Source organism: Calonectris borealis, chromosome 2 (genome assembly GCF_964195595.1).
Source record: "Calonectris borealis chromosome 2, bCalBor7.hap1.2, whole genome shotgun sequence".
In the NCBI taxonomy this organism is placed as follows: domain Eukaryota; kingdom Metazoa; phylum Chordata; class Aves; order Procellariiformes; family Procellariidae; genus Calonectris; species Calonectris borealis.
In genome coordinates, this window is record NC_134313.1 from 97,261,551 (window position 1) to 97,284,577 (window position 23,027).

Here is a 23,027-nt window from a genome sequence, read left to right on the forward strand (position 1 = left end):
ACAAAGACAGAGCACTGAAGCGCTTCTGAAAATCCTCCCTGAAAATTGCATAAGCAATGCAGGAAATCAACCTTGTCTCCTTTATTTCAGATTATCAGCTCACAAGCTAGTGTAATCAGTACTAGTGATTGCAATTGGATCATACTGGGCTCTGCATACCACACTGCTGATCTCAGGAGCGACACTTTCATGATCAGTCCCATGGTTTATCTCAGCAGGAACAACTCACTTTTAAGGTGTGTCATCCACAATTGGTTTTTAAATACTACCTACAGTGAAATTAATTCAAGATGAAATTCATTCTGATGCAGAAAGAACATGTATGATATACATACTACTCGCTTTTGCATTCAAGCCTGGTGCAAGCTATCTGTGCAGGACTGACAGCATCCTTGTTATCATCTAAAGGACAGTCCTCAGCAGTCAATCAAAAACCCAAGGTTGAAAGAAGCTGACATAATGCCCATCAAAGTCTTCTCATTAAAACTGATTTCAGATTGTAAGTTGACTCTCCTTGACCAGAATGACTCTGTGGATGTTCATGTAGCGTATAAGGCATTGCTCAGACGGTTGGAAGTCCCAGCAGCAAATTGTGCAACATTCCGTATGTCCAGAGGGTCAGATGAATTCTCCTTCATGGGATATTCCTTGCGTGTCCTCTGGGACCAAAGAGCTTGGTTTTCAGTTGTTTCTGTTTTATTAATTAATGAGGGTGATATTTAAGTGCCTCTGAGATATCATTGGTAAGGATGACTTCTACATTAGCTGACTGGCTCTCGGGTTATAAATACTCACTGCTACAGCCTCTCCCACTATATATATTTTTCTTCTTCCTGTCTTTTTTCCTGATGTCATTCTCACCTCTTTGAAAAATAATCCTACATCCTTGAAGTCAGGGTGTCTTGCCAATGTAGACTGTACTACACAGCAGTGCACAATATTATTTGTAATATTCTAAGGCACATCATACTTACTTCCTTGTTTTAGTACAATTAATCTGTCAACTCTCTCTGGTTATGCATTTTTGGTTTGTAATACAAAAAGCATTGTGTTGGTTTTATTTTTTTCTTCTCTTCTTATTTTGCTTTTCTTTCTATGAGATTGAATAAACTATTTCTTTAGAAAACAAACCAGCTTTTTTGGAGGGAGGGAACAATAATAACAGAACCACACTAATCCTACAATGTAGTAGTACAGGATGGACTTGAAGAATCTCAACCCTCTAAACATTCGTGTATTTCCTTTGCTGGTTGCATTACAATGTTGTAGTTATAAAACCGTAGTTCACCCCTTGGAGTGTCATTTTCCAATCTCAAAACCAGAGAATTTGCTGAAATTAGGCAACTTTTGTGCCACCTAGTGGCCCCTCCTCTCTAAATAAGAAATGCATCTGGAATTCCCTTGTCTAAAATTCTGTATGCTTCTGGTCTTTAAGTATGTAGGAAACCTTCAGTCGTAGTAAATTGTGAACTAAGAGTCAGAAACCCCTACTTTAACTATGAAGAGTCTCCTTTGCTATCTTTTCCTACAGTTTTTATTTTTGTTTATAAATTATATGTTTACCCCTTATCTCTCCAGGCACTTGTCCATGCCTGGCCTCTGCTATGCAGAGAGGATTATCACAAATGTTAACATTTTAATTACTGCAGTTTATTTCTGGGGTGAGATCTTGTCATTTCCAGTCACTTTTCACTTAGCTATTTTGATGCTCTCAACAGGTGAGTCCTCAGTTCACCCTTACTCTGTTGTAGAAAATGGAACAAATTGCCACGACTCTGTCACTCAGTACCGATAAGTCAGTATATATTAGGAAAGGTGATCAACTTTTCCAAATAATTATCCTGTTAGCTGTACTAGCCACAGATTTCTGGCCCTTGCTGCCTGAAGTCAGTCACCTCCATCTATATTTGGGCACCAAAACAGCAGTAGAGTTAACAAGTTCCCAGAGGCTGCAAAGATGGACAGATCCCATTGGCTTCAGAAGGAATTTGAGATGCTGAAAACACTAGCCCACCCCACATCTGATCTCAAGATAACTGTTGTGACGGTCCTACAAATGTATTGTGTCTCTGTGGTCCCACTGATGCACTTCAGACACTAAACCCTAGTATTCAGTCTAGCCAGGCTGGCTCCTATTTGGGCACACTCTTTAGGTGAGGGATGTTAAATGCAAGCCTAAGGCTAAGTGCAGAGTACTTTCATAAGCAGTAATGGATAATGAACAGGGGCTGCCAAGCAGTGAGAAAATCTGTCTTGAGCTGTGTATGAAAGGTTGTGCACTTCAGTTACATTATCCCATAATGACACTGAGTTTCACAGACCCGCTGAGGACCAACGTATATGGGAGATCTACTGCTGGACATGGGCAGTCTGACACATGCCTATTTGCATCACTAGCCAGATTTTTCTCCTGCAGCCTGTATCACAGTGCCATCTGGACACCACTCAAAAATTCAACATCTAAACACTGCTTTAGTTAGGAAGAACCAGGGCATGGGTTCTTTTTGTAGCTGTCCTTCTGGCATTCACCTAACAGAGTCCAATGGGTACTCTCCAGAGTAGATTGCAATGTTTACTTGAATTAGAAGATCTAATCCCTTCTCCTCAAGTCTCCATTGTACCCTGAGATACTCTGTTTGAAAAGGGACTTTATTACAATTATATTCATTTACAAAGACCACTGATTTGAGAAATGGCCCAAATAATAAGTACTGTCAGAATAATTACAAGACTATGAGGCTAGCAGCAGTGATGTTTGCTCTGCTAATTGTACTTAATTTACTGTGAAGTTTTTCAGTGGCTCCTGTAGCTTTGAGTGCACTGAGTTGTGGTGCTGCTGTGTATACCAGAGGGAGAAGATTATCAGTTAGGTAGCCCAGTGAGAACCATTACTGAAATGATCCTACATGGCAGGCTTTCCAGTGCCTTTTAGACACAGCCAACAGTGTGGGTAGCTGCCTGGAGCTCTTGGGAATACAGCTGCTACTTTTAAGGTGCAATGGGGAAGCCAGTAAGCTCCGAACTGCCACTGTGTTCAAGTGTGAAGACTTTGTTCTGCTTCTTTCCTTGAGTAAGGCCTTAAACTGGCCTTTCTGATCGTGGTAATTTATGGATGTGTTTGAAATGGTCAGAACTGGATGACTGTTTGCAATGGATGCTGACAGGCAACAATGCTAGGACAATCACATATCTATAGACCACCATGAGGCCATGAATACATCCTCTATTTGTAACTGGGTCATATGTTTACCTGTTACATGGGAAATCCTCTCAGGGGACCTCATGAGAGTTCTTCAAAAGGGAAGAGCCCATCGTGAGGGAAAGAAAAGAAAATCATTTGGGAAAAAAAAAGAAGAAAAGAAAAGAAGAGGGATAAAAGAAAGAAGCAGGATAAAAGAAAACTTAGAAAGAAAAAATGGGCAACACATGGAAACACAACCCTAGCTGCCATTGACTGATTTTCAGGCTGCTTCCCAAGGAATAAGCTCATGGAATCATTTTCTATCTCTTTGTGTGCATGTGTGTATATCTCTCCCTCCTTGATAAATTTTGAGTCTGTTGACCAATATCAGCAGAGTTTCACGGAACAGTAGAGATCTCTCAGAGATTAAGCACCTTTTATGAGGGCAGGCTGGAGGAGAAAATCCTACTGATATTCCAGTCCAGGGAAAATACTTAAATCAGAGCTTACACCTTCTCAGGCAGCAAAGCTAAAAGATACAAATCTGTAAACAGTCAATTGTAGTGCTCATGGCTTTATTAAAAATTTTTAATCTGGAAGCTATCCTTTTGTCCTTTAAAAGCAGGGTAGGACCACGGTGAGTGTGGCCAGACTCAGCTCCCTGAAATCACCATCACTATTCTGATTTAGATCAGCAGAGCTGACAGTAGCTGAACTGTGTTTACCTTCCCCCTTCTTCTCCAGATAGAACAATGGACCCAAGATATCCAGGAGGTCAGCCGTGTTAAAAGCTTTTAATGGATGGACTCATGACCATCAAGCTCATCTGACATCTGAGTGTGGGCTGGACAAAATCCAGTGTTGTGACATGTGCCAATTTGAAGGCAGTTGTTAAAGAAGCTCCTCTCAAATCGCAAGACAGATGACAGGAGCTATTGCACTGGTTAAACCCTCTCCTCTTTGTCTCTTCTGCCTGTTACCTGTTTTGCATTAGTGAGGCTGACAAGACCCATAATAAGATCACCTGCCTGTTTTTCTTCCCCTTCCTCCCCCCACTAGATAGAGATCAGTGCAGGCAAGGGGAAGAAAGAGGATTGATTTAGATGGACCTAAGAAAGGCGTTCTCATTTGAAACCAGGTGTTCCCAATGCCTGCCATAAGATTTATTACAGTCTGCATCAGGCAGCCCATGCTGAGCATTCCTGAGTAATTGGAATTCAGTATCCTACTGTCTGATGAGCACTGACCTCTCCTTGCAAGCTCTCTTAAGTGTCTGAGCCTCTGTATTCCAGCTTCCATCCCCCAATCTACCTCTTCTGTCATATCCCAACAGATACTTTATGACATGTTGCCATGCCAGGAAGCCGACATGAACAATATTACACTGCACCCAGCCTGGGGCTACTGTGAGAAATGGTCAAGTATCTGAAGTTTAAGCTAAATAATATGGTCTTAATGAGATCATGTGGGCTACAGATCAAAAGCATAACCAAAAGGTAAAAAGTTCAATCAGCTTTGTGTGCAATAAGAGTGACCACAGCAACTTTCCACTGAATCCTTGTGCAAGGTTACCAGAGAAAAAGTGGCTGGGGACTAGGCAGAAGAAAATATTTCTCTTGAGCAGTTTTGACCTCAAATTAATGCAAAATAAAGTGTTATCCACTGCTGTATAAAATGAACCCAATGCTGTGCAGGTACTGACTATCCTTTTGACTAGACCAGGAGCCCAACATTTCTTTACTCACTGTGGTTTTCATCAGAAAATTTACTTTTGTTTTGGATCTTTTTTGGTACTTTTGTGCACTTGTTGATTTGGCTAAGCTGATGGCTCAAATGAAACTAAGACCCCCTGTGTATTAAAAATACTAATGACAATAATGTGACAATAATAGCATAACTCAGTTCAACTGGTCCTCTTGTAGAGTCCCACTGATCACTGGTTCTCATTATCTTTTCAAGAATTTCTGTTCCAATCCTGCAAGTCTAGGACCATTCCAGATACCAGTTATTCCTCGCATTCCAGAAATCAAGGCAAGGGAGAGTGGCTAGAACTTCTCCAACTTCAGCTCACCAGTTTTCCAAACTGTATAGAAAATCCAGAATCAGTCACGCGGAATCTTTCTACACCTGTCTCTTCCTGACAGACTTGAAGACTAACAGAATTTGCACAGAGATGTGAAGCAGTTAGCTTTGGTACTGCTATACTTTGGTTTTCATAATGCTCTATTCCTCATAAAACAGTCATTTAGTTGGGCTAAACAAGTGTATTGCTAAAAAGTCAGAATTTAAAAGGTCGGTATTTGGCATATGGAAAAGCACTAGAGTTTTTGTTCTATAGCAAATGGCTTTCATTTAACTAGTGAGTGAACATTTGAGAAAATCAGGTTTTGCACAACAGAGTTTGTGCAGCATTTTCTTTTTTTGTTATGTTTTTTAACTGTTGGATAAAGAATGCACTGTTCTTTTGTACTTCAGTAGTTCAGTATCCATTAAATGCCCAAGTGTTCCTCTAAAGTGTTCCTAACTATCACAGATATTTTTTTAAGTTTCACAGATTGTCTTCAGTGGCCTTCATTGGGGTGGCCATATTCCAGGCTGTGCCTGGCCAAATACTATCCACATAAGGACTCATGTATGCAGAAGTCAACGAACCCTGAAATTTGTGAACTATTTCCCTTTTTCTTCCCACCATGCCTTTTCTCAAAATAGAAGATCACAGAAGAATAACAGTAAGTGCAATCACAAAAGCTGCATGATCAAATTCCATAGTTAAAGGCTTTACCATCAGTTATTAGTGAATCTTAGCTTGTACATTCAATAATTTTTCAGTTGTTTAGTTGCATAAGATTTTTCAAATTCTAATGTAGCCTGATGGCAGATATTTTATTGCTACAACTTTACAAACATGTTTGTAGAATCTCCCTATGCTCTGTACTACGCTGTATGTGACCATGAAAACCATTTCCACAGCAGTCCTAAGAAACTGAACATGTAAAAAAATGCAAGCATAAAAAGGATGAAAAAATATTGGTTTACATAAATATTTAAAATTAATTCTTGTCCTGGTTCCGGCTGGGACAATGTTAACTTTCTTCCCAGTAACTTGCGGGGTGTGCTGTGTTTCGGGTTTGGTATGAGAGGAACGTTGATGGCCCATTGATGCTTTGGTTGTTGCTGTGTGGTGCTTGCACCAGGGAGTTTTTGTTTCTCTTTTTGGCCTCCCGTGCCCTGCCATGTGCAGGGGAAGCTGGGGCGGGGGAGGAGCACAGCCGGGGTGGTTGACCCAGCTGGCCAATGGGGTATTCTATACCATGGGACATCATGCTCAGTATAAAACCGGAGCGGGCGGGGAGGGGGGGCTCGCCCCCCCCGTTCGTGACACGCAGTCGGCAGTCAGTGAGCAGTTGCACTGTGCATTGCCTGCTTTGTATATTCTGCTATTGTTGTTGTTATCATTGTTATTATTACTGTTCTACTTCGTTTTATTTCAATTATTAAACTGTTTTTATCTCAACCTGCAAGTTTCCCTACTTGTGCCCTCCCGATTCTCTCCCCCATCCCACCAGAGCAGGGGGGTGAGCAAGCGGCTGCGTGGGGTTTATTTGCTGGCTGGGGTTAAACCACGACAATTCTCAAATTTAATTCTTCCAGTAAACAGAAATCTGGCAGTGGTACTGCAGAATCCTGGAAGAACCCCTGGGGTAATGATCAAAACTAAGGACTGATTTAAGACAAATAGATCCTTTGAAGGTTTTTCTGGGAGACTTTTTGCAACAGGTGATATGCAGTAGGCATGATGCAATTCTCCCTTCTGAATGGGGGAAAAAAAAAATGCACTTTTCCCTCTTTGTAAAGTCATGTGAGTTTCTAACATGTCATTAGTAACAATACTCTGCTGCCATGTATCAGTGCCCAGACTGGGAAAATATTTTATCCTCCTTCTTCAGGATAAGAGCAGAATAAAATGTAGCACTCCTCTGAGAGATCACCTGAAAACTACTTTTGTAAAGATCAGTCAACACCTGTGAACACACAAAATTGATTTAACTCAGTAGGAAAAGCGAAGATATACCTGAGGACGCTCATCTGTGATACTTCCCGACTTCTCAGACTTGAACTTCACTATCATGGTGAACTAACATCTGCAGAGCCAAATAATCTGTAGAACCTTATAGGAGTTTACCACTGAGACTAAAAAGGAAGCATACCACTCTAGAAGCTGCTGGAACTGAAATCTGGGCTTAGCATAGCAACAGTTCATGGTATCATTAATCACCACTTAAAGGCAAAATCATGTATGTTTTGACATATTTATGCCATAGACTTCCACTGGTCTTTCTCTGCCCAAGCTGGAAACATACTTGGGTTTTGTGTGAGAAGTCACATTTTCCTGAGTGGTGTACACCTAATCTACCTTCACTAGTAAAAGAGTGGTTTTGCTGAGAATTTTTACACAGGACACACAGATGAAAGGCTATGCCTGTTGTATAACCACATTTACACTAACACTTCTACCCACCTAGCTGTGTCACTTTCATACATTGAGAGTCACACTTGCACAAAACTTTTAAGTGTAGGCCACTTCATCGAAAGTGTTTGGCCATCTCTGGTATGAATGAGTGCCAAAAGCAGTTAACTTTGAAGGCTGATAGATATTTAATACCCCATCTTGGTGTAGAGACAGAGCCTGACATGTTGATTTACCTGTTCCAAGAGATTAACATCTTGATGTTAAGGAAGATATCAGAAGGCTGAACTCAATTAGCCAAAAGGAATTCTACTAAGGCTGATCTTTTGTTCATGGCAAACATCCTGCTGATCTTATTTAAAATCAACAGTAAGATCAAACAACAACTGTGCAAATCCCTAAGTTCTCTGCATACTACTGTTAAATATTATCAAACCAAAGGCATCCCTAGACACAGTGTGTGCAGATATTTAAATTTTTATACAAGTAGAGCTGGTTTCGGGACACTATTAGTAATGTCTATGACATACATTATCACAGTTTCTAAATGGATTTTCCTGGTTAAATGTAATTTCCTCATTAAATGTATTGCGTAGACAACATGCTCCAACTTCATATCATAGGCAAAGACTAATGCTTGATCACTGTACAGCCCCCATGTGACGCACAGTTTTCTCCAATCAGTGATAACTCTATTTTGGAAGTTAGTATGCAAGTGTGAGCACCAAAGTAGAGCATCCAAATCCCCCACTTGGGTACTAAGATTAGAAAGCAATACAGGGATGCCCATTTTGTCTGCTGATCTGGACAACAACAGAGTGTGGATATTTTGGTGATTTTGTTAGAAACTGATGTGGAAGAAAGGGTTTTATATATATATTAACATGGTGAGAGCTTGCTGGGGCATTACTGCCTAGAACGTGTTCTTAAAATCCTCTCATATTCTAGACAATTTGCAATCACAACAACAGTTCTGCTGTTTCTAGCTATAATCTGAATCAGTTCATTGTCTCTTCTTCCTCACATTAAAACACCATTAATTGGGAAAAGGCAAAAAACAAGGCAAAAAGGTAGGGATCACAGAAGACTAAAAACATGATTACAAAACAACTCTGGAGAGCAGACTTTGGCCTCTTCAGGGATCTGCTTGGAAAAAGCCCATAGGAAATGGCCTTGGAGAGAAGATGGGTCCAGGAGAACTGGTTGATTTTTAGGAATCACTTTCTCCAAGCTCAAGAATGATCCATCCCAATGAGCAGGAAATCAGGCAAAGGTGGCAGGAGACCTGCATGGATGAACAAGGAGCTCCTGACAAAATTCAAACATAAAAAGGGAGTGTACAGGAGGTGGAAGCAGGCGCAGGTGACCCAGGAGGAATATATGGAGACTGTCTGAGTGTGCAAAGATCGGGTAAGAAAAACCAAAGCCTATTGAATGGAATCTGATGAGGGGTGTGAAGGGCAACAAGAAGATCTTCTGCTAGTACATCAAAAGAAAGACTAGGGAAAATGCAAGCCTTCTGATGAATGGGGCAGTTGATCTGGTGACAGAGAACAGGGAATAGGCCAAAGTACTCAATGCCGTCTTTACCTTGGTCTTTACTGGTAAGACTGACCTTAAGGAATCCCAGGTTCCTCAGACCAGTGGGAAAGTCCCAGAGCAAGGAAGACTTGTCCTCAGTGGAACAGGACTGGGTTAGGGAACATTTTAAAAAATGGACATACACAAATCCATGGGATCTGATGGGATGCACCCACAAGGCTGATCAGCCTCACCTAAATCCCTGGGAAGGTGAAGGAGAAAATCCTTCTGGAAATCATTTCTGAAAACATGGAGGAAAAGAAGCATGCATTTATGAAGGGGAAATCATACTTCACCAACCTGATTGCCTTCTATGATGAGATGACTAGCTTGGTGGATGAGGGGAGAGCAGTGATTGTTGTTTATCTTGGCTTTAATAAGGCTTTAAACACTGTCTTCCATAACATCTTAATAGACAAATTGCTGACTTGAAGACAAGTCAGATGAGTGGACAGTGGGGTGGGCTCACAACTGGCTGAAATGCAGGGCTTAAAGGATTGGGATCGGTGGTACAAAGTCCAGTTGGAGGCCGGTCATTAATGCGGTATCCCAGAGGTCAATATGGGGGCCAATACTGTTTAACATCTTCATTAATGACCTGAATAATGGGACCCAGCGCACCCCCAGCAAGTGTGCAGATGATGCAAAACTGGGAGTGGCTAATACACTGCCATTCAGAAGGTACAGGACAGGACCAGCAGAAACCTTAGGAAGTTCAACAAAGAGAAGTGCGAAGTCCTGCACCAGGGAAGCAATAATCCCAGGCACCAGTACACACTGGAGGCTGACTAGCTGGAAAGCAGCTTTGCAGAAAAGGACCTATGGGTCCTGGTGGACACTGAGTTGACCAGGAGTCAGCAGTGTACTCTTGTGGCAAAGAAGGCCAAAAGCCTTGTGGGCTGCATTAAGTAGAGCATTGCCAGCAGGTTAAGGGATGTGATCCTTTGCCTCTCCTCAGCCCTGGTTGCACACATTTGGAGTGTTGGGTGCAGTTCTGGGCTTCTCAGTACAAGAAACATTGGAGCAAGTCCAGCGTAGGGCCACCAGGATGATTAACGGATTAGAACATCTGTCATATGAAGAGAGTGCTGGGACTGTTCAACCTCAAGAAGAGCAGATGCAAGGGAATCTTATCCAGGGGGCTTGGACTAGACGATCTCCAGGGGCCCCTTCCAACCTCAATGATTCTATGATTCTGTGAGGAGCTTCAATACAAATACTTCTGTTGCCTAGTAGTGACAGTGAAAGAAGATTAAAACACACTAGGGAAGGTCTAGAGAACTATTTAAAGTAACACTGTAAATAAAGAAAATTCAAAAACACTGATAAAATAGGAGCCTCCCAACTCACATTTAAGCTAGGAAAGAATTAGTGTTAAGGCACAGTGGCATTCATGAGGCCATTTATCATTTTTGTTGATGATTATTTGGGAATAAAACACAGATTTCCTGACTCCAGTACTAGGATCCTTCTCCAGGAGAAACCTGCAGTGAACATTTGGCTGCTCTCATGTACAAGGATTTTGATTTCTGACAGAGAAGCACACTCTTGTTCCATGGTCTTTATTAAAGTTTAAAAGAAGTGTCGACTTTTTCCTGTATTTCATGCTGAGGAGGGAAGAAACAAACTTCTCTCTGAGCTGACCTTTAGGAGATATTGTGTTGCCTCAAGCCCTGTCATTAAACATAGCAGCGAGCACTAATGTTTATGATAGAATGTTAAAAAGGGATCTAGACAATAGGAATCCCTCTTTACTTTTCTGCTGCACCCTGCTGTCCTAAAAATATATGTATGTTATCCAGGGTCACTTAGTATTTTGCATGTATGCATATATGTTATGCACATAGAAGAATCATATGAATTATTTGTAAACATCTATGGATGTTCTAAAAATCAAAAGCATCTCACCAGGGCAGGTATGAAGCAGAACATGTGCCTGTGGTTTCAGTACTGTTTTGCTGGTCTGTTTAGATCAGTGAAACTTCAGACGCTGGTATCCCTTTTGCCCTCTATGCATTGTAATCAACAGCACGAGGTAAAAAAGGATAGGAAAAAATACTTTCTTCTGTCAAATATCTTCTGCCTTCATAAGATCACATCTTCTGATTTTTTCTTAACTACTTTTTTTGTGCATATAAGGCCTGAAAGCAGTGACCCTGTTGCTAAGCAACTGAGATGCTTAGGCCTCAGCCCTGGTGGTTGAGATGAAAAAAGGTCAATTAATGTGGCAGGCCTGTCCTTATCAATATGCTACTATGGCACCAACTTTTATTTCTTTACAGTAATATATCATAATAAGTTTTGTAGGTCTTTATACTGTGGTTCTCCTTTTGAATAAAAGCATAACTAAGACTTGAGGGTATGTCTGATATAACAGAAAATGTAACCATAAAAAAAAGAAACCCAGAATAGAAATCATCTGACTGCTGACTATCCTGCTGTGCTGCCTGAGGCAGTTACACATTTCCATTGAGTTATTTTATGATCAGGCCAGTATGTTATTGAAATATTATCTCTTTAGCCTTTCTCATTCTGATAAGAAATGACAGGCTCTCAGAACAGTAATACACATGGAGAACAAAATATGGAGCTGTGGAGAAAATTCAGTTGGGGTAAGGAACAGCAGCTCGAGCATATTCCTATTAAAACTTCTTCACCAATCTTGTGTTGGATTTTAAATAACTGTCCTTTTTTTTAATTCCAAAGTAAGCATCAGAAACCTTTACTACTAGTGCTACTACTAGTACTACTACTACTACTACTACAAAATTTTGTCACATAATTTAGCAGTATAAAATACTGCTATATGGAAAGTCTCCCTCATTCAGAAACACTGTTATTTTAAAAGGCAGTCAACTGCTCATCACTGGATTTTTAAAGCATTTAGAGATGTAACCTGAAATCCATTGACTGTTCCTACTGTCCTCATCTGCCTGTTGATCAGGCTTCTGACTGTGAAGATCTCAGGAAACTATCAAAGGTAAACGCTGCACAGGCTTCTAAGGAGGAGGTTGCTGGCAGTGGTTCTGGTCATTTTGGGATCAATGGGTCATAAAGCCAGCCACCTGCCTCTCTTCCAGGGTGCACGGTGTCTAGGCTAGTGTCAGCAGGGGCCTCCTCCTTTCCCACATACTCAGGGTGGGATTGAAGAAGCACTCTGGCTGCCCCTGGAACCAGTGGTAGCACCCTCTGCACGATGAAGGCACTGCCAGCAGGGTAAAGTGTGTGGGGTCGTGCTGCCATTAATTAGCTGGTGCTGGGACGGTCAGTGGTCAGATGAACTGCCATAAGGAGAAACTGATTTTTATGTGGTGATTTGAAAACACAGAATGCTTTGCCTGCATTACTGATCATTCTTCTTTTCCAAGTGCTATTAGGGTCACAAGAAAGCTTAGTCTTCCTTATTTTTGACAGTCTTGTCTACCCAAACACTGCACTATCAAGAGTGATGCTCAGTGCAGATGTTGATGGACTTGGGACTGCCACTTCTTGCCTGCTCTTTGCCCTTCCTTCAAGCTTATCCTGTTGCCTGTGGCAGGAGAAAAAAGATCTGAGCGAGTGCTTAATTAAGTAAACAAGGATTGCATCCAGTTAATGATGGTGGTTTCCATGAGTGATCCTTATGGGTGAGATAGTCGGGTAGAGGCTTAGTAAGGCTGTTTCTAACACTTGCTAGCATCCTTTCAAACTATCCTGTTCGGCAGAAAATAGGAGCTAAAAGCCAGAAAAGGTAGCCTGCTCCTAATCCTATAGCTACTCCAGAGAGACAGCCTCTAGAAGACCATTTTATTGCTGTCAGATGAAAGAAATTCAGACTGCAGCCCTTTATATCTTATTTGCAGTCACTTCATGTTTTCAGGTACATAAATGCTACCTTGTTAATTACTGTTTATAGATAAGAATAAAACTAAAGGTCTCAATCCCTGTTTTGAAAGCATGACTATCCCTTCTCTTCCCCACACGTCCTACCCAAGTAAAATAATTGGCTTTCACGAAATTTCTCCTGACTTTACATTAATGCGAGACTAAACTCAAGGCCTCCCTGCTTCAGGGAGTGTGGTTTCGTATTCCCTCTGTTCTTATACCCCATGTATATAATGGCATAAACTGACCTCCAACTAATTTGGAGCGAGGACTCTCAGCTGTTCCGCCTGGTTCTCCTGCAGTTACAATGCTCATGTGTGTTTTACTTCCTTGTTTTATAGCATTAATGGAGAAGCAGATGTTGCCTTCCTCCCTGCAAATGCTATACAGTGAATCATCTTAGCCTCTCCGTAAATTTTTAACTTAATGGAGTCCTGGCATTTGTGATGAGCTGAGGAACTTAATTTTATAGAACAACCTATTGAACAAGCTGTTCTTGGACATTCCCATCTCAACTAAATGTTAAAAGTATTAAAATTCACATTAGCACAAGAGGAAATTTTGCATGGGTAATCCTTTAATACAGTGTTTTATGGCTCTATTAGCTGCACAGCAGCTGGTGACATGATGAATTTAATCCATTAAAAAATTCAGTAAGAGGTTTAAAAGTCAGCTTTTTAAAACATAATCTTGCTGCAAGGAAAGAGAACTTCTCCTCAGGGCCAGAGACATGGTGAGTTCACAGTGTGGCAGGTATACAAAATACACCTGCATGACAAGCTTTCATATGCTTATGGTTTCACACCTAGCAGAGAGCTTATGGTGATGAGAAAGAACTCAGGAGCACAAGGGAAATCTTAAGGAGCATATTTAAGTAATGCATCTGTCCATCTTTCTCTTCATCTCTCTTTATTTTTTTCTGTTAAAGGATTTAATACTGTAGAGTTAAAAGGTCACCTTTCTGCTTCTTATATATGTATTCCATACAAAGACCATAGCACAGGAACTATTTACTTCTCTTTTGAAGATTTACTACCTGGCAAAGCCTGGTAGAACTAGAAAATTCCCATGTTTTCTACACGAAATAAAATGACAGATTTCTGAAAAGCCCTTTCTTTTTCTTGTTTTCGATACAAAGATAGAAGTTAACATGTTTATGTGTCACGTATGTTTTATAAATGTGTATGAGTACACAGTCTTGCCAAGTCATTATTTTACCATGATATTTAATAGCCTTCTTGAGCAAGCTCCTACAGCCACATAAGTTTAGTAAAAATCTGAGCTTTCATTCAGTAGCTTTTCTTAAAAGTTTCTTTGCAGATGCAAAGAACCCCCTGAAAACATGACTTAAATTCCTACAGACTTGTAACCTAAAAAGTTAATTAAAAGTACCTAAAAATTAATTATTATTATTTTAAGCTGCATGACTTTTAGGAGCTGTCTTCCAACACTGTTGGCAGTGTTATTATCATATATCCTTATTCTTTGTCAGTTATCTGGAATCAGTCCTTTATGAAATTAGACTCCTTAAAACTAATTTACCTTGACTGTGCAGTTGTTTCAATCATGGTTTCCCCATACAAATATTTCACCAATATCTACATTCTCCTGGATGACTTATTTTGCCAGGTGCAAATACCTTCTAGCTTCTCTTCCTAAACATTCACCTTTGCTAGGTTTCCCTGGAGAAACACTAAATATGCTTTGAATCAGGGTAAGCACATTTCTTTATGTAACCCCATTGGTAAATTTTATTTATTGTACATCTGATTATGATCTATGATGTACTGTTGCAGATCATAAAACAATAAAGGACACTTTAAGAAAATAATTAATCTGGTCTTTAGCCAATCCAACTATGCCAAGCAAGACCTCACAGAACTTCAGTAACATTGCCATTTAAATTCTTCACCAAGTTTAAGGAAAAAGTCCAATGGCATAAATTACTTTTCTTCTGTGTATCCTGCTCCCTCTTCCCTCTGCCTTCAGAAATGGTTGAGGTGAAAGTGAGAAAGAACTGTACAGAGACAATATACCCTGACTGATTGAAAGCGAAACTGAGGGAAACATTTTTTGTTCACTGTATTTGATATTACATGACATAATTTTATTTGATTTTCCTCTAATTGACTTTGTGCTTCTTACATTTCATATGGCTGCATATAAAGGTTACAAAATGAAGTTGATGGTAGAAAGAAACTCCTGAAGAATTTGCATTTGCTAAAAAGAACCCCAACAGGATAATGTGTGTTCTAATTTCAGCTAAATAAAGGCTACATACTCACGTGGCTGCTGTTGTGCATTAGCTATATCCATACTCAAAACGAATTCATGACTTACAGTCTAGGAACACCCAGAGATAAGAACTGCAGTAGCAGGTAAGGAGATTCATCCATTCCTTTTACCTTGTTTCTGGGATATCTTTCATCATGTACTTTCTGATCATTTGGAGACTGTATTTCACTAAATAAAGCTCATGTAGATACTCTATTTTGCAACTTCTGCACACATCCACTGTACTAGGACAGGTACTATGACAGTGTCTTTCTCACATTTTAGGAGAACCTTTCTACATGAAGGCATGTATAATGATGCATTACAGTGCCCTTACTTTCCTCCCGCTTCATGAAGTCTAAATTGGGGTGTGGGTGTGTGTGCGTGGGGGGATTATGTGTATTAGACTCCATCCTGGCTCCACACTTGTTTTGCATATATTTTTATCGCTATGCCTGACATTATTTCTCCATTGCTATTGGTTGTCTTTTACTTACTTTGTCACATCTTTTGGAAAGCTGCCCTCAGTGCAGCAAGTTGGGAGGGTCAACATGGAGGAGTGACTCTTGTATTAAACTGACTGTTATCTTGATGTGTACATCGAACCTCCAGAGTGTACTATCAGGGTGGTATATTTAATAATCAAAAACCACCTACTTGGCTGTCCTTAACAAAATCCTGAGATTTTGCAAAGGACAAAGATAATCTAAAAAAAAAGAGAGAGATCAAAATAGCAAGCAAAAACCTGTTCAGAAGCACACACGCTCCTCAAGATCGCTGCTATGCTTTTCCTTAAAACCTATTTCCAAATAAATTGGTGTGAAGGTTACAACACTAGCTGAGAGAATTGTCTGTTGTCCCCTCAAGTACTCTGGCTGTTTAGAATGTATCAATTTGCATGGTTTTTTTTGTTTGTTGATTACAATAGTGTGCAAAGCAATTAACACCTCCAAAAGCCCAGAATGAGCTTCTTTGAGATGAATGTAATTACCACAGAAGTAAAAATCTAAATTTGAACTATACTAAATCATCACATATAGTGCAATTAGTAAAGAGAGAAATAACTTATTTGCCCCTTTAGAGTCATGAAACTTGCTATATCACACCCTTAGTAATACATTATATTTAAAATTGGATTTGTCAGAGTAGCATTTACTGGCAAACTTGACTCCTTTTTCCTTGTTACAGTGTGCATCACAGATGACTGATTTATAGATATTCAAATAATTGACTGTATTTCACACTTTCAGTACCAATGATTTTTAAAATAATATTTTGATGCAGGGGAGCAAAGAGTGAAGAAAGATTTAGAAGAACCAGAATAATACATTCACATAATGCATTGCATATATATATATGTGTGTATATATATACACACACACACGTACATACATACATAAATGCTTTGCATTTAAGAACTGTGAAAACCTGATAAAACAGGATAAATCAATTAATAGATGCCCACATCACCTCTCTGAAGTAGGCATTCTTATTACACTCAACATACATAAATAACAGGGAAGAGCTTATCAAATGTAAATGGGAGGTTCTTCATGTTTTTATTATTGAGACACGCAGTTTAAAGTGTTTACTATATAGCATAAAAGTATGTGCCTATAGGCAATTTCTGAAAGCACGCATGCTACTTATTATAATAATAAAATATTACAACCATTATTTTATTACAGGAAACTGTCTGATATGGAGAAGAGCATTTTAAAGACTTCTTATACCTCTTCTTTGCTAATGTCATTTAACTTTCTTTTAAATTTAGGTTGTACATTCTTTCGCATTTTTCATTTGAACCATGTTCTAATTCAGTGTGACAGTTTTGCCTGTTTGGAAACTCCGTTTTGTGGAAGAAAACAGTAAGAATATTGTGATACAAGTTAATGCTACAATTTCAGATATCTCTTGTTTGCCATTTAGCCAGTTATTGAAAAACCTTCCTAACTTTAAGGATACAAATTATCCCTTTAAACTTTATGTAAAAACAAAGTAATGGGTTTGATTTGACAAAAGTCATTGACTGAATCGTCTCTGTGGACTGCATTAAAAGGAGATCTCTGAAAGGCGAGACAAACATGACTATTCATACTGCTTTGTGCTAGCAACGTCTCAAGTGGACCAGAAACAAACAAACAAAAATACTAAATTTATAAGAAAAATCCCAAACTGTCTAGAAAAGACAATTTTATTAGTATGTGTTCCAATGTAGTCTAGTCTTATACAGGAAGACACCTCAGCAATGGGATGTCTTTATTAGTTATAATTATTTATGCTAGTGATTGTAGAAATAAAACCTGGATTTAAAACAGCCTTAAAATTAACCAAAATAGATTTATTGTTATAAAACCTAGTTAGATTAGATCAGAGCAACTTGGTATTTTTAAAGTTTACATTTATTGTAAGTATCTGCTTCTCATTTATGATGTCATTTTGATATCAAATTCACGTAAGTTACCTTTACAAAGGTAAAGTAGTGCAAAAAAGCCACATATGAAAGGAGAAACAAGGCTTAAAAGTTATTTAAATTACTATGTTTCTGTCTTAATTTCATCACCTCAGGTAAGTAGTTAAGCATGTGCAGCCATCATATGCAATTTGAACAGTATCTGCCCATTGTCTCAGCTCTTATTGAACTCCTTACTGCAAGTGTCCAAACATGTGAGTAACAGGGTCAGAAATATTTTTTTTTTCTTTCAGCCTTCAGGACCACTTGCCTGGCAACAGTTATTCCTTGTAAGTTAACCTTTTATGTTGTTTTCCCTAAAACCAACTTTCAAGACCATTGAGCAGCTACTAGGGACACAGTCAGAGGCTCCCTGCCTTTGTGAAGGACAGACTGACAAGAATATGTTTCTATAATCTCTGCTTCCCACTGTTTCACTTCAAGATGAGAGGAGAGACAGTGATCAATGATTTGCATAGCCTTCTTGTCAATGCCCCATAAAAAATAACTCTACTGCAGTCAAACAGCCTAAGCTAAAGCATGTGGGAGGTAGGTACTAGTTTTGCCATCTGTAAAATTAGGATGTTAATATTTAGCAATAACACAATTTTATAATGATGAAACATTACTTGTTTCAAAACAGTACTTGAAATGTTTTTCAACAAACAGTACTTGAAATGTTTTTAAAATAGATTAAGAGGCTATAAAAGTATTCATTGCTGTTACTAAACAAGCATTCTGAGGTGAGCAACTTCCATATGCATTATGTCAAAAATATTTAGCAACAACTTATTTATGGTAGCTGGAAGAGCATTATTTGTAAAGAAGGCATGGAAATAGTTTACTATGGCTAGCTAATGAAGCCTCCAAAAAGCTGTTTTTCTTTGTGAAGAACCGCAAACTGTCAGTGACAAAAAGGATCTTTTTAGTTGTCAAGAAGGGCCACAAAGGTATTGCAGGAAAATAAGAAGCACCCTGGAAATGGGTCAAAAAAGAGGATGTGGAATCTCCCACCTGTGAAGCGGCAAACAAAGCAAGCAGTGAAAAAATGAGAGCTGACATGTGTGTCATATGTCAAGAAGACAGAGTGGATAACAAGAACTGACATGTAGGAGGACACCATTGTCAAATTGCCAGAAGTTCCAGAGCTGGGGACACCTTGCTGAAGGCAGATGAGGTTGGGAAAGATGAATGCGCCATGCGACCTTTCAAAGATCAAGACTATGCAATGGCATCAGTGAAACATTGCCACAGCTGCCACACAATCTAGGTAGAGAAAGAAAACTTTCATTCCTTCCTGCAACACAAAAATTGAAGGGAAATCTAATAATTAGCCTATTACAGGATAGTCAGTCATTTAAATACTGAAAATCAGGGGAGACATATTCTAATCTCATTTCACTTGAGAAATCCTGTTGCCTTTATTGGCAGAATTTGTGCCACTGATGGGAAATCTCTCATTCTGACTTCAAGAGCGGCTGTTCTCTTGCGGCCTGATTCATTAAGTTAATGGGACACTTTCTCTTGAGTCCTCTGAGAATAAGATCTGTGCACTGATAAATCTCAGTAGTTTCAGAAGTTCATCTAATCAAAGGTGATCTGAATGTCTTCCATCCAATTACTGCACCAAAGACAATCAGTTTCGTAATACTTCCAGATACTGCTTTTTCAGCTGGGCCCATCAAGCCAGGAAAAACAGTTCCTTGCACTTTATTGTACATCTGTATCCTTGCCTATAGCTCCTGCCAACCCAGAAAGAAAAAGGGCAGGCTGGGGGGAAGGGGAAGAGTAGAACAGTATCTTTTATGCCAGCACAAAGAAGTGGGTTTAGAGTTTAGGAAAGATTCAGGGTTTGATGTCATTTTGTCTAAATCGCTACAACCATTCCTGGATTTTAAACCCCGAAGTGCAAAATCCCTTTCTGTGAAAATTCAATGTTTTCTCCTTTTCCACGATAGCTTCCTCCCAGACATTGGTCTGGTACTTCCTGGTCACTCTTTCCTTACAATTTTCACCTTTCTACCCTTCACGCCCCCCCGTTTCTCCTAAATAACTAATATATGTGGCAGTTTCTTCTGTTTGTTAGTTCGTTTCCATTATCAGGGATGCTGTGTCTGCTGTACACTTACATTACCCATGACGGCCAGATTTAGACAGCTACACATATCTGAGACACCCTCTCTTGACTGGAAAAAGGTCAAAGTGATCTTTGCTTGTGATACACAATAATTCATTGTCCTTACATTCCAAAGTAGGACCGAGACACTACATTTTGCTGTGTATTTTATGATGTTTAACGTACTCTTGTGATATTCAGGAAAGGTCTTGCAATAAAAGCAGTAATCCCCATTTTACCAATGGAATTTAAATCAGGAAAACCCACCTGCTTTATACTTTCCTAGCGTTGGTGATTAAAGTATATTATGTACACGGCAATGTAGGGGAAAATAGGCTAGTTGAAATTGATACCTAAGCAGTCACACTGTTTGTAGGAATTCAATGCAGACTTCATGGTTCTTTGTCATGCTGTCTCGGATTGCTTGTCTTTACCTGCAGCACCGGGCGGCTCTGTTTTTCTTGATAAGCACTGGAAACTAGATATTGCACAAAAGCGAAGGGAGGGTGCCTTGCCTGTCAAATTTGGCTGTTCTGCAAAGTGTTGGCGGGGCAAAGAAGGTCGTAAAAAAGGTAATATAAAAAACCGTCATACAGCGTTGGTCTCCTTCCGCACCAACAGACTGCTAATTTTTCACATTTCAGTGCACCTAATGCAGATGAGAGATGGAACAGCTATGCTAGTCTCAATTACAATAGGTAACCTCACTGGGGTCATGTGTTTGGTCTGAGTAATTGTCAGTGTGTTAACAAGGCCCACATTTAAAGGAAGAGAGAACAAAAGGGGTAAAAGCCAAAATTTATCTGCCTATACTATCTATTCTTACTAGTGACCAACTAAAGCAAATGTTCCTAATTCCATCAAGGGCATTTCTTCCGTTTAATGAGCACATAGGAAAGAGAGATTTTGTTCAAGTACAAGGGTTCAGTTTGCAGCAAGCCACAAATCACATTTCATTTATCAGGCCTACAGATGACAGGATATCATCAAATCCCTGGAGAGTCATATTCATTAAAAAGAAATCTTAAGTAATTACAACAATTAATTGACTTGAAACAGTTTCGGGTGGAGAAGGTTTACATAATTCATTTGCCAGACAAAACAAGCCCTATGAAGGCAGGGCAACATATTATTTAGAAGCATCCTCCCCTTCCTGTCATCTTGAAAAACACAGAATAACACCAAACACCTGGAGACAACTGACATGGGCAAACAAACAAAAGGCAGAAAAAGCATCTCAACTTTCATAACTTTATAGAAGGGGTAATACTTCACTGACTTGCTCATATTATTACTTGAAAACCTGAGAATAAAAGTTCCCCATTTCTCCTTGTGTTTATTCTAAATAGGCAGAGGATTTCTGAGGAGTAATTATGTAATAGCAAATTTGGGAAAAAAGGCAAACTAAAACCCTTCACACAGCCTCTGTACAATGCCAACATCATGTATGTCCAGTTGCAAATTCAGCCTGAAGTTTCCTCCAGGTTGTGAAGTGTGCAGACATACTTTGCTACTTCCTGTTGTCTGATCCTGAATTTATAGATATCAGAATGCCATCCTGACGTCCGTACCAGCAGTGAACAGAAAGATTCCTCAGATGACTCCTATTATGCTATCCAATATTTTCTTGTGTTCCCTAATCTGCCTGTTTCTCCATTTTACTTCTTGCTTTATACTCATTTTACAAACTGAGGTAGAAGTTTTTCTGTTCTATGTGCGTTCAGTGTCTAGTACAGTACGGTATTAATCCATGGGTGGGACTTCTAGGTATTACTAGGAAACAGGAACAGCACTGAGATTTCCACAGTAATTCCAACTTCTTGAGTTGAGAAATTTCTCTGAGTGCTCAGACTGTTTTTTAATATGGTTTTTTTTTCCACTGGTGGCCCCAGTTGGAATTCCACTTCTCTGCACATACATATCAATATCTTTGGGGAAATGAAGGAATAGTCATGCTTCACAAAATGTATTTGCCAGAATAACAGCCACAGAAAAGTAAGTGCCAGAAATGCTCTGGAATGCTTATAGAAGTATTTAAATTCAATGTGTAGGTATGCAATTCATTTATCATACAGTTTCACTTGAAAAACAAGGCAAATATTATTGTGAGACTTAAAAAACTAGTTTCCTACATCATTAACTAAGACAAATCTGCAACTCTACCTAAAAATTAGGAAATGCCCAATTCAAATGATTAATGATACACAGTGTCAGTGAACAGACTGACAACAATCAGCCCATGTTTGATAAGGAGCAGTGCCATTTTTTTTTTTAACTTGACTGTTAAAGACCATCTCAGTTCATGAGTTTCTGGCCTCTACTATCTACCTGCTACGTCCTATCACTAACAGTGATCCTTGCCTCATTTCAAAGCTCTTCCCATGATGACTGTAGAAAAAGAAAATAAATATTCTTATTTCTGGTAGTGCCATACACTGAGAGGATAAATCAAGAATTTCCCATGTTTTCTGGCTATCTATAATTTCAGGAGACTAATTTCAGATATGATCTGTCTAATTTCCAGATATTCTGAACATTCTTCAAGTCACCATTGCCTTCCTTTGAAGTGCCTGCCACAGCGGAAAAGCCCACACATTTCTGAGTTTTAATACGGCATATTTTCCATATGTACAAACTTATAATTTAAAAAAACCTGGCTTATGTGAATTCCAGCCCTCTGATAAAATGCAAGTAGTGCAAGTAATTTTGTTTTTCTTAACTCATCAACCAGTTAGTCTCTATCCATCAAAATAAGGTAACATAAATGAATCACATCTCCCTTAAATTTTTATATGCCTTGTAAATTTAATCTGCAATTCACGAAGACGGAGTACAGCTTTGCTGCTCTATACTGGTAGGACCAAGGAAGGATTTCAAACACAAGCATTGTGTTTCTCTCTGATTCTGACCATAGTAGGCCGTGTAAAAAAAGAACAGAATATATAAAAGCACTCTACATGTTATTTCTGAACATTTCATACAAGACTGAGGCAACAAACCCATCGCAAATAAGACATCATGACTGCAGCAATGATTAATGCGATGCTAAGTGCAAGTAGAAAATATCATTATTTTCTGCCTAAGCATACAA